Below are 11,541 nucleotides of genomic sequence, written 5' to 3'. Positions count from 1 at the left end.
GGATGGGATAGGGGAGGGGAGAATGGGGGGTAATTAGGTTCGGTCTGAGGAAGAAGACCGACAGGGCTAATTCCTCAGACCAAGAGCCTCTTCACCACGCCAAGGAGCCCCCCTTGAAGAGGAGAGGAGCCGTATAGCGAGTTTCGGTCGTAATTTGAAATAGCAGTATTAGTGGAATGCCATAAGGTGAAACGCCGTAAAGCGGGGACCCTGTGTGCGCGCGCGTGTATGTGTATATATGCTCATACACCGTCTCTGGAACTGTGCTGGGGACCCTCATCCTCTGAGAAAAGAATAAACTTACTTGACCACTCCCTACATTCTATATTTTATGTACACTATTTAAAGACAAAATACATTGACAAATACAATAGGGAGTAGAACAACAGATAACACCTCAGATATACTTCGAATATTTCGTCCAATTCCCCAGCAGTGGGCCACGTGCCCAGAATGCTGCAGGCATTTCCCCTTTGGATCGCAACTCTGAGTCTGAAAGAGGAACCTGGCCACCCTGTGATCCTTGGTTTCTGTTATGAGTTTTACACCCAGCTCTTCGAGGAATTTAGAGCACACTTGCCCCATGCTCCGACACTAATGGGATGAAATTATAGCAAGGGGGAATGCCTTCATATCTACGAGTCTTCTGGGTCTCCCTGTAGATTTCGGCTCCAATCCCTTCAACTTCATAGTATGGCAAGTAGGTATCCGCCAATGTGGCAGCACAGGTGTAGTCAAAGGCATTCTACTTATTAAGCCATCTAGAAGACGAGCTATGTCCTTTCTTGAAGCATTAGTGAGCATTGTGTTAGCGATTTCTTCGATGATCGATTTGTCCCAGTGGGACTCTGTGCTCTCTGGGAGGAAATGGTCTACTGGAACAGTGTGCAAGGATGTCCCACCGCACGACTGCTTCAATGAACGTGGGGTCTTGAGCTCCTACCTTACCTCTCAGGCGTTCAAGGAGAATCTCCTTGACTAATCCACTGGAAGCGAAACACTAAGAAAGAATGCAGGTAAAGCTACCTGCGTTGTTTTGCGCACCCCCTATACCTCCCAGTCTCACTGGGAGAGTTGCCTGATCCCATTGCTGATCTTCCAGTGATAGATTCAGTGCCTTAAAAATTGATCTCAGGAGTGAGTCATATTCGTTTAGTGTTGGGTTGTCAAAAGAGGATGCGCACTTCAGGAAGTGTCTTGGCAGAGTAAGACACCTTGTGAGATGCAGGGCATCATGGGCATCAAGATCTCTTATTCTCTCCTCCATTCTCTTCAGGTCGTTCAGTTTGTCCTTGAGGACTGTCGATGGCCTGATGACCCAGCGGTGCTGCCAAGAAGGTGCTCTTGAAAGGAGTGGTAGTAGAGACTTAAGGGAGGATTGTTGGCACAGGTCTGATTATTTACTGGTTCGTTGTGATTGTTTCACACACTTGGAGGGACTGACGATAAGTCCAAAGGCTTGTCCCTGTGTTTTCACCAGTTGTAGGTCCTCTAGAAGGGATTCTTCAGTATCTGCCAGAGTGCCATCATCCAGGTACCAGATGTTGAGCTGGCTGCGCAGGCTGGAAGTTACTGCTAAGCAAAAGAGAAATAGAACGCGTGGGTCCCCCTGCTGAACACCCTCTGATGAAGGAATTTCATGTTCGCCAAACAAAAGAATTGACGGTTTGCTGTAGCTATCTGAAATGAAGAGAGACTGGGGAACCATTCCTGATTGGCTGGCAAGACATCTCTTCACCATATTAAAAGCATTTCTATGTCAAGTTTGACTGTGGCCCTGTCTTCTGGTAAGTCCCTTGCTGCATGAGCTACTGCTGTTCTCTCTCATTTTATCTATATATATATATATATATATATATATATATATATATATATATATATATATATATATATATATATATATATATATATATATATATATATATATATATATATATATATATAATATATGGCTCCCTTTTCTTCGCACTTCTGTGCGACTAGTTCAGGGTCGAAGTCGGATCGAAACGTCTTCACGTTTCAACTTTCTTTTGAGCATTTTATTGGTATAGTGTTCTACTATTACAGCAATGAACGGTATTCAAAATTAAACTAAGAGATATGTCTACAAGCTTTATTAGAACAATTTTACTTAAGAATTATTAGGTTCCTAGTAGTCAACTGAGCATCATAGACGGCGGCACTCATGAGGCTTCCGCTGATATTCACAACCGTGCCCAGTCATCCTGAGAGGGAAAGTCAGCTGCAAGAAAATGATTAGTGTAAATTATCTGCATTAATAAATCATTTAATAAGCTTTATATAATGAACACAAAGAACGTAAAATGGAGGAATGCTGCTGCGGGCCTAGTGGTCCATGCTTAGCTCGTCCAGTTTTATAAAAATGATAAACGAAAGTCACTTTAGAGCTGCAATGTACAATGGGGACCGTTAAAAGGTTTGATATTTTTTTTCATTTACTCTTAAGAATTTATTTTATATCGCTCACAACTTGAGAACACCTTATCCAAGCAGTCTAAAAATTTTGTCTTTTGCGTACTTTAACGAGGACCAGACTCTAGGAACAATTAGCATATTCACGTACCCCATGACTAACTATTGACAATTCCCAGTATCTTTGAAAGGCTTCGAAAACTTCCAAAACTCTCGTTGGCTTAGCTTCAAATTTTCAATTTGACGACGGTTAAGTGAAATTCAAGTGTGTAGGTGCAGACCGAACCAATTATAAGTCAAATAGTGCTAAATTTTAATTGCCTTTAAATTTCCATACTACTAATGCATCTTAGTATCAAGACAGTAACTATTCTGAATAAGTACATTTTACGTGCAGGTAAATTTGTTGCAGCAAGAGAGAAAACATAAGTAATCGGTTTCAAATTCCTTGAACACAAGCTCATGCTGCCAGTTTTATTGTATATAGTGATATTCACTTCTTCAATAACTAAAGATCGTTTATTTTGATTACCTTCAAAATGTTATTGATAATACATTCTACAAGGAGGAGGATGATCTATATATTTAGTCTAAGTGAAAAAAAAATTTCTGAAATAGTTAAAGCACTCAGAATCCTTGGAATCAGATCATTTATAGCTTCACACACTTCCCAGTAGTTGCTTTATCAGAACTAACTTTGTCACTCACCCTGAGCTGTGTAAATAACAATTGGTCAATATAATTAATTATATTAGGGTAGGTTAGGTTTGTCAGGAAACAGGACAAAGCGTTTCCTGATGCTGCTGTTAGTCATAAGGTAACCTACAGGTGGAGCTTTTGGTCATTGGACCAAGGATTTTCGCTGGCTTACCTGTCCACCACTTTGTAAATCATGGTTGTGATTATAAGCATTAAAGTAGCAGTTTATGTTGGTTACAATATACCGTTTTTCGTGTAAAAACTAGAGAATCTACTACATGCTAGAGTATTTAGAAGAGAGGTATTTACTAATTTCTTTTGGGTTGTGTGGAGGTAATACGCTATTTGTGAATTTTATAAAACTGGATTTTCTTTTAGAAAATCCAAATCAAATTTTTTTTTTGCAGGACTGCACATTATTTTAAACAGAATGTAATGGAGAATATATAAAATTTGCGATTTTAGGCTAAACTAAGGGAGACTTATTATTCAGAAAAATCTCAGCAACATTTTCATTTTTTTTTTCTGTAGAATTCTCGTTTATTCTGTAGAATTCTCGTTTAGTACTCGAGAACGCCTTATTCGATTGGCTTCAAATTTTCAACTCTTGCGTCATACCTTGAGCATGATTCATGGGTCTATTCGCATCCATGGGTGTCCTATGCACAATTTTATAAGGGTAATTCTCGAACTTTGTGTATGATGACCGAAAGACAGACCGACTCCAGTGATCGGCTTCAAATTTGCAATACTCGCGAGTGCTAATTTAAAGATTGTTTTATATAATGAAGTGTAAATTCTATTTTACAACTTTTAATATATACATGGTATCGCATCGTTTTTCATCATTGCATTATTTTGCGGAGATGCTGCTGAAAGGTTCTTGATCCAAGGAACTTTAGTTATCTTCTCTTTGCCTGGATCAGATTTGAATACCTCATATTTATCAGGTGCTAAATGACCCATTCTAGTGTAGGGGTCATTTAGCATCTGATTAAAATATCAAAAGCGTGAATGGCATCGATCTTCATTAGCTGATGCATCGTATGAATTAGATAAAAAGTACGATGGAATTAGCCTGTGTTGCATTCTGAGCAATAACTGGGAAATATCCTCTAGTTACCCTTAAACTTTCATTGCTGATATGTTTTCCTAAAAGGAAACAATCTCTTGAAAATGGCTTGTGGACGTTATCATGAGCCAATTTCATGGATCAACTGGTTTGTGAAACGACTGGAGAATAACTGGAGAATTACTCTTCTGATCAGAAGTCGGTGTTTGACTATTTGGTTATCCTAGGTCGGGGAATCGGGATAACTCACCCCAAATGGGGTAAAAATTAAAATTTCGGAGGAAATCAATGATCAATAAACAACTGCACAAAAATTTATGAATTAATAAAAGAAGCAAATTATGAAAGTTATTTTTTTAAGCAAATAATTTTTGGTCTATTAGGTAATTGTGCTGTACACAGATTTGTTTTGTTTTGAGGTAACACCAGAACAAGTTCACCGACCTCGGTGTCACCTTGGTGGACCAGCTTAAACTTCTTTTATGGGCAACATCAGGACCATTATCAAAAAAATATATATCTTGCAAACTAGCTTACACAAAACTTACTGTACTGTGCTTAATTTCCATAAAAGCTGGTCACTAACTGAAAGAAAATTTTGGATTGATTTTTACCTTTACAATTGCTAGTTTGCCTGTTTTAGAAGAAACTGATAAATATAAAATACTGGTTCTCGTGCGATAATTTCCGATTATCACATCTTATTACCTTCAATCTTGCATACCGATAACTGGGTAATACAGCTAACCGGCTTCAAACTTGATGTGTTAGAGTATTTTAGGTTATTGGTTTCTCTGGTCTCTATGAAAGGTCTGAATTAGATTTGAGCTGTGTATGTCCCAATGTACCATTTTTATTGAAGAAATTTGGATATTATCCGTGTGGCGACTAGTAAATGCTTCAGTATAACCATTAAAAATGCGAGTCGTTTACGGAATAAAAAATAAAATGATTTGGCGTTTCAAAGTTCAGCATTGCACAAAACTTATTTGAATTATATTTCAGAGCATATATTCAGTAACTTAACAGAATATAATTTAGAAGCAATATGAATGAATTATATGATAAGTACAAATCTGTTGTATTATGTGATGTCTGAATGCTACATTCATACCTCATAATTAAAATTAAAGTAATTATATTAAATTTAAATTGCCTATAGTAATTTCAAATTTTATAAATTAAATTTAAATTAACTAGATTACTAAATTTAAAATTACATTAATTCAATTTAAATTTGTTTTATTTACTGGAAAGGGGAAAAAATACTCGAAGCTCAAAACTCACGACAATTGGAATCAGGAGCAATTTCCAGGTTCAGCCCTGGGTTACTGCAGGCCCTGCGCTTAAGCTCACAAGAGTTGCCATAGATATTTCCGTCCGTTCCACACACAGGTTTATACACCGAAAGGCAGCCGATCTCACACGAATTTTGTGACTCTGAAGAATAGAGCAACTTGTCACCGAGTAAGAGATATTCAATCTTTTTGTTAGAAAACCAATTTTGTAAGAATTTCAAAATTTTCTGAGATAATTGCACTGGACAGTTATAAATGGAAAAAAATTCTGAAAGAACTATCTTAAATATCAAATGCAGACCAAGTGGATCACGATAAATAACACCTATTGATTGAACTTTTTTAATGACTTCTTTAAATAAAGTAAAGAATATGCCAGAAGTAAAAGTTGCGATTTTGGCTTTAACAGCAACGCTCTTCTTGCCGAATAAGGCAAGTGAAAATTTGTGTATGCAATAAGTTCGCAAAAATAATTCTAAACCTAACGAGAAAAATATATTTCATGGTGCTTGTTTATTATTAAATTATTGTAAACTTATCTAAAATATATATTTAGTGAATTAAGCTAAATTAAATTGAGCTTTTTAAAGTAAGGTTGGTTAAGTTTTCTAAGGTTCTTTTCGTACAAAACTTAATTTTTACATTAACAAACTATAAAAATACATCTTTAAATGTATAACAAAATTTTAGAAAGGAGTTTTTTTAACGAGTTCTTGCTAATTGACCAGTTTTACCTGTACGGCACACCATTAATATATATATAATATATATATATATATAAAATATATATAAATATATATATATATATATATAAATATATATATATATATATATATATATATATATATATATATATATATATATTAATGAAATCACGAAACAAGCGATTTGGAATCTAATATATTTAACAGAACTGCGACTTGGCCAGGACTATCCTGCGCTTCCATGCTCAGCCCTGTGAGAACTGAAATTATGCATCCCTCTATCCACTTTACCAACAATCCTTAAATACCAGGCGCTCAGCTGTAGCTGTGTTGAACTTTGAGCAGCAACTGGGAAATATCTTGTCAGCTTTAAACTATCATTATTGATGTGTTTTCCTAAAAAGAAACAATCTCTTGAAATTTGCTTGTGGACGTTATGAGCCAATTTTGTTAACTGTTTTCTGTGAAACGACTGGAGAATAACTTCAGAAATAAGTCTCGGTACTCGACCGGGGAACCGGGCTAACTTACCCCAGATGGGGTAAAAGTGAAAATGTCAGGAGTAATGAAAGCTCAACATAAATAAAACTGCAAAATGTATGATTTAATAAAAGAGGCAAATTATGAGTTATTTTTTTTTAAACAAATAATTTTTAATTTAGCGGGTAATTACACTAAATCTTTTGGGGGTAATACCCGAAAAAGCTCATCGGCCTCTGCATCAACTTGGCGACTCACCTTAATTAAAGTTCATTGTTGGGAAACATCTTTGTGCCCTGAAGACCATTATTAAAAAATATGTTAATGAAAACTAACTTACACAAAGCTTACTTGCTCACTGTACTGTACTAAATTTCCTAAAAGCTGGTCACTCTTATCAAGAGAATTTTGTTTTGATCTCGGCCTTTAGGGGCCGCAGTTTGTTTGGAAAGAAATTGGAAAAAATTAAATAATGCCTTTCATGCGATAATTTCCAAGTATCACATCTAATTACCTTAATTTTTAAATGCTGATAACGGGGTAATGCAACTTCTAAGCGGCTTCAAGCTTAATGTGTTAAGAGTATTTTAGGATATTGGCTTTTCTGGTCTTTCAAAGGTCTGAATTAGATTTGAGCTGTGTATATCCCAATGTATTATTTTATTGAAGAAATCTGGATATTAGTTTCCATTTGATGACTTTTAAATGCTTCAGAAGAGGCATACACTAGTCATTGCTATGCATACCGTATAACCATAGAAAATGCGAATTGTTTACAGAATAAAAACTTAAATAATTTGGAGTTTCAAAATTCAGTATTGCACAAAATATTTGAATTTTGTTTTGGAGCATATTACAATATATTCAGTAATTTAACACTATAATTTAGGAGCAATGCAAATGAGTTGTATGGTAGGTAGAAAACTTGTGTTATGCGATGTCTGAATGCTACATAAATACCTTAAATATGATTAAAATTAATTATATTAAATTTAAATCTATTCAAGGTGATTTGACTATGGATCCTGGCCCGGGTGTCTTCCAATTTGGTGACCCGACATTGGCTCCCCGGGTAGGGAAGTGTCTTATCTTTTTTCGTACATGTTGCCGCCTGAAGTAGCGGTAGATACAGCAGTCACTACAGTGTCCTTGGCCTTCTTTGTGGGGGCTTCCATCTGCCCCACGTCGTCCTCCGACTCTTCCTCGCATTTCAATAAACGATTAGGCCGCTCTCCTGGGCCTGACAAGGTGACTGCGGTCGTGGGGATAGATCTAGCAGCTGTGCTGCTGACTGACGTCACAGCCGCCCACACGGGCCTCGTAGCTGTGAGGCAGAGTGCCCTGGTCGGAGCCCTCTGCCACCCTCATGTGGCTCACAGTGGATGCACTAAACAATCCAACGATCACTAGAAATGATGCTATACTTAAACTCGCCCTAACGCACACGAGCGCGTAGCCCACGAAGAACAATGGCGTAAATATTTGCGTAAACAGATGTATATTCCTCGAAAAAAGCTGTATTCTTCGTACCAATCTTAATCCTCTCGTACCATCCAATTAAATTAAATTTATACATTTAAACTGCTTGTATTAATTTATTTCAAATTAATTCTATAAATTAAATTTAAATAAAGATTAAATATAAATTAACTACATTAATTCAATTAAATTTATAGATTATTATTATAATCAAAAAGAAGCGCTAAGCCACAAGGGCTATACAGCGCTGCAGGGTAGGGAAGGAAGCAAGGGAATTGGATGGCAGAAGGGAGGGGGGATGATCAGCAGGTTACAGAAAACAGCGGGGCAGGGGATAGTACGGGGGTAGAGGGTAGCAAGAGATACAAGTAGAAAGGGCTGAAAGTATCAGAATTTGTGAAGTAAGTCAGTCGTTGTCAAAAAGTCAATGAGAGAGTCCGGATGAAAGGTGGGTCCATCAGCGAGAAGGGAAGGTAAAGAGAGAGCAGCGGGGCGAAGACGACGACAGAGGTAAATTCTGCGTGCTCGTTGATAAAGTGGGCAGTCCAACAGAATGTGGCTGACTGATAATGGAGCTTGGCAATTCTCACAGAGAGGAGCAAGACGCCTCTCCATGAGATATCCATGAGTAAGACGAGTATGGCCAATGCGAAGACGGGAGAGAGTAGTCTCCCAACCTCGACACTGGTGATAAGAAGACGGCCAGTAACCTATACTCGGTTTAATAGACTGAAGTTTGTTGCCGAGCATAGTAGACCAACGTTGTTGCCAACGGGTGTGAAGGTGGGAAGATATTACAGCAAAATAGTCCGTACATGGAATACCTCTATAAGAAACTGGTAGGTCATGTACTGCTGACCGCGCAGCAGTGTCTGCCTGTTCATTGCCCTGTACGTCAACATGACCAGGGACCCAACAAAAAACAATATCTTTATGCTTAGTAAAGATGCGGCGTAGCCAAAGTTGGATACGGAGGACTAAGGGGTGAGGTGTATCAAATTTTTGTATAGCCTGTAAAGCACTAAGGGAGTCTGAGACAACCACAAATGATGACACAGGCATAGATGCAATACGGATAAGTGCTGTAAGGATGGCATATAATTCAGCAGTAAAAATACTAGCTGAAGATAGTAAATGCCCTTGTACGACGCTGTCCGGAAACACTGCTGCGAATCCTACGCCGTCAGAAGACTTAGAGCCATCTGTGTACACAGCAATGGCATGAGAATGAGAGTGAAAGTGGTCAAGAAAAAGAGAGCGGGAAGCGACCGTAGACAGTTGGGCTTTCGAGCAAGGGAGGGAGAAAGAACAGACTCGAACAGCTGGAACTTCCCAGGGGGGTAGGGAAAAGTGAGATGCTACATGTACATAGAAAGGTGGTAGTTGAAGAGAAGACAAGAGCGAATGAAGGCGAAGAGAGAAGGGACGGAGTAAGCAGGGGCGGCGAACAAATAAAGAATGTCTACTAATATCAGTGACCATTCTATAAATGGAAGGATTGCGGAGATCATGAGAGCGTACATAGTAGCGCAGGCAATGGGCATCACGGCGATCGGATAAGGATGGAACGTTCGCTTCTGCATAGAGGCTTTCGACAGGGGAAGAGCGAAAAGCACCAAGGCATAAACGTAATCCTTGGTGATGAATGGGGTTAAGGCTAGAGAGAGTAGCAGGAGATGCCGCTGAATAGATCTGGTCACCATAATCAAGTTTCGATAAAATAAGGGTGGAATGTAGGTGAAGGAGGGTTCGACGATCAGCTCCCCACGAAAGATGAGCAAGGGTTTTAAGAAGGTTCAGCCGGCTGTGACAAGTTGCCTTCAGAGAGGTAATGTGAGGTTTCCAGGATAACCTACGATCAAAGAGGAGGCCCAGAAACTTGACTGTATCACGTTCAGGGATACGTGAGCCATAGAGGTACAAAGGATGATCAGAGATGACAGAGCGTCTAGTGAAAGTGATTTGGTGGGTTTTAGTGCTGGAAAATTTAAACCCATGTGTGGTGGCCCAATTGGAAACACGGTCGACTGCATGCTGGAGAGAAACTGTAAGGAGGTGACAGTCAGCGCCTGCACAGGCAATAGCGAAGTCATCAACATAGAGTGATGACCAAATATTTGATGGAAGACTAGAGGCCAAATCATTAATAGCAAGGAGAAAAAGTGTTGTGCTCAGAACACATCCCTGGGGGACACCTTCAGCTTGGACAAAGTCCGGGGAGAGCACATTATTAACCCGAACACGGAAATGCCTGTCAGTTAAAAAGTTCTTAAGGAAGGATGGTAGATTGCCTCGAAGGCCTAAGGAGTGGGCTTGGGCTAAAATATTATACCTCCAAGTTGTGTCATATGCCTTCTCAAGGTCAAAAAATATGGCAATAACTGAGTGGTTATTCGCAAAGGCATTACGAACATACGTATCCAAGCGCAGTAAGGGGTCTATGGTAGAACGTCCCTTACGAAAGCCATATTGACGAGTGGAGAGACTGTTGTGTGTCTCTAAATACCACACTAAACGTCTATTTACTAGACGTTCCATTACTTTGCAAACTGCACTGGTAAGAGCAATGGGACGATAGTGGGAGGTTTCATGTCCCGTAGTGCCTGGTTTGCGGAAAGGGAGAACAATGGCGGATTTCCACAGCTGTGGAAGAACTCCTTGTGACCAAATAAGATTGTAAAGGCGTAATAGGACTGCAAGGGCTGACTGATGTAAATGTTGTAGCATACGAATATGAATGTCGTCGGGCCCAGCTGCCGATGATCGACAAGCTGAGAGTGTTGCCTCCAGTTCTTGAAGTGTAAAAGGCACATTATACTGTTCTTCTCTGAGAGAAGAAAAGTCCAAGGGTGCTAACTCTCTGGCAGACTTTGAGGAAAGAAATGAGGGGCATAGATGGAGTCCCTGAGAAATACGGACCAGATGATTGCCAATTTCATTGGCAACATCTAGTGGGTTTGCTATATCAACACCGGCAACCCGCAGAACAGGAGCCGGGTCAGGAGAATATTTACCACTCAGTTTTCGTACTTTTTTCCAGACTGCACTCATAGAGGAAGCAGAGGTGATGGTGGAGACATAATCTCGCCAGCAAGTGCGTTTAGCGTCACGGATGACACGGCGAGCGATCGCACGCTTCTGTTTAAAATCAAGGAGTCGCTCTGTGGTTCTATTGTACCGGTACCTGCCCCATGCAGCGCGTTTCAAACGTACTGCACGAGCACAAGCAGGAGACCACCAAGGCACGCATTTCTGAGAATGCCTGCCCGAAGTTTGGGGTATAGAATGAGAAGCTGCGGTGAAAACGGAGGACGAGAAGAGGTGTAAAAGCTCATCGATGGAGGACGAAGAAGGAACCTCTTTAAAAACAGTCAGG

General features: G+C 39.4%; 1 non-coding gene across 1 annotated transcript; it reads right to left on the bottom strand.

Annotated features, from left to right (window-relative positions):
* Positions 1–2,099: 2,099 nt before the first annotated feature.
* LOC128691414 (uncharacterized) lies at positions 2,100–8,353 on the bottom strand. The gene is made up of 2 exons (XR_011391607.1): positions 5,492–8,353; positions 2,100–2,242 (listed from the first exon to the last, which is right to left on the bottom strand). It is a non-coding gene; the product is annotated as an uncharacterized protein (transcript).
* Positions 8,354–11,541: the final 3,188 nt, after the last annotated feature.

The sequence above is a fragment of the Cherax quadricarinatus genome, unplaced genomic scaffold (genome assembly GCF_038502225.1).
Source record: "Cherax quadricarinatus isolate ZL_2023a unplaced genomic scaffold, ASM3850222v1 Contig5485, whole genome shotgun sequence".
Classification (NCBI taxonomy): domain Eukaryota; kingdom Metazoa; phylum Arthropoda; class Malacostraca; order Decapoda; family Parastacidae; genus Cherax; species Cherax quadricarinatus.
Note: the sequence above shows the minus strand (reverse complement) of the source record. Positions and strands in the feature narration are given on the sequence as shown.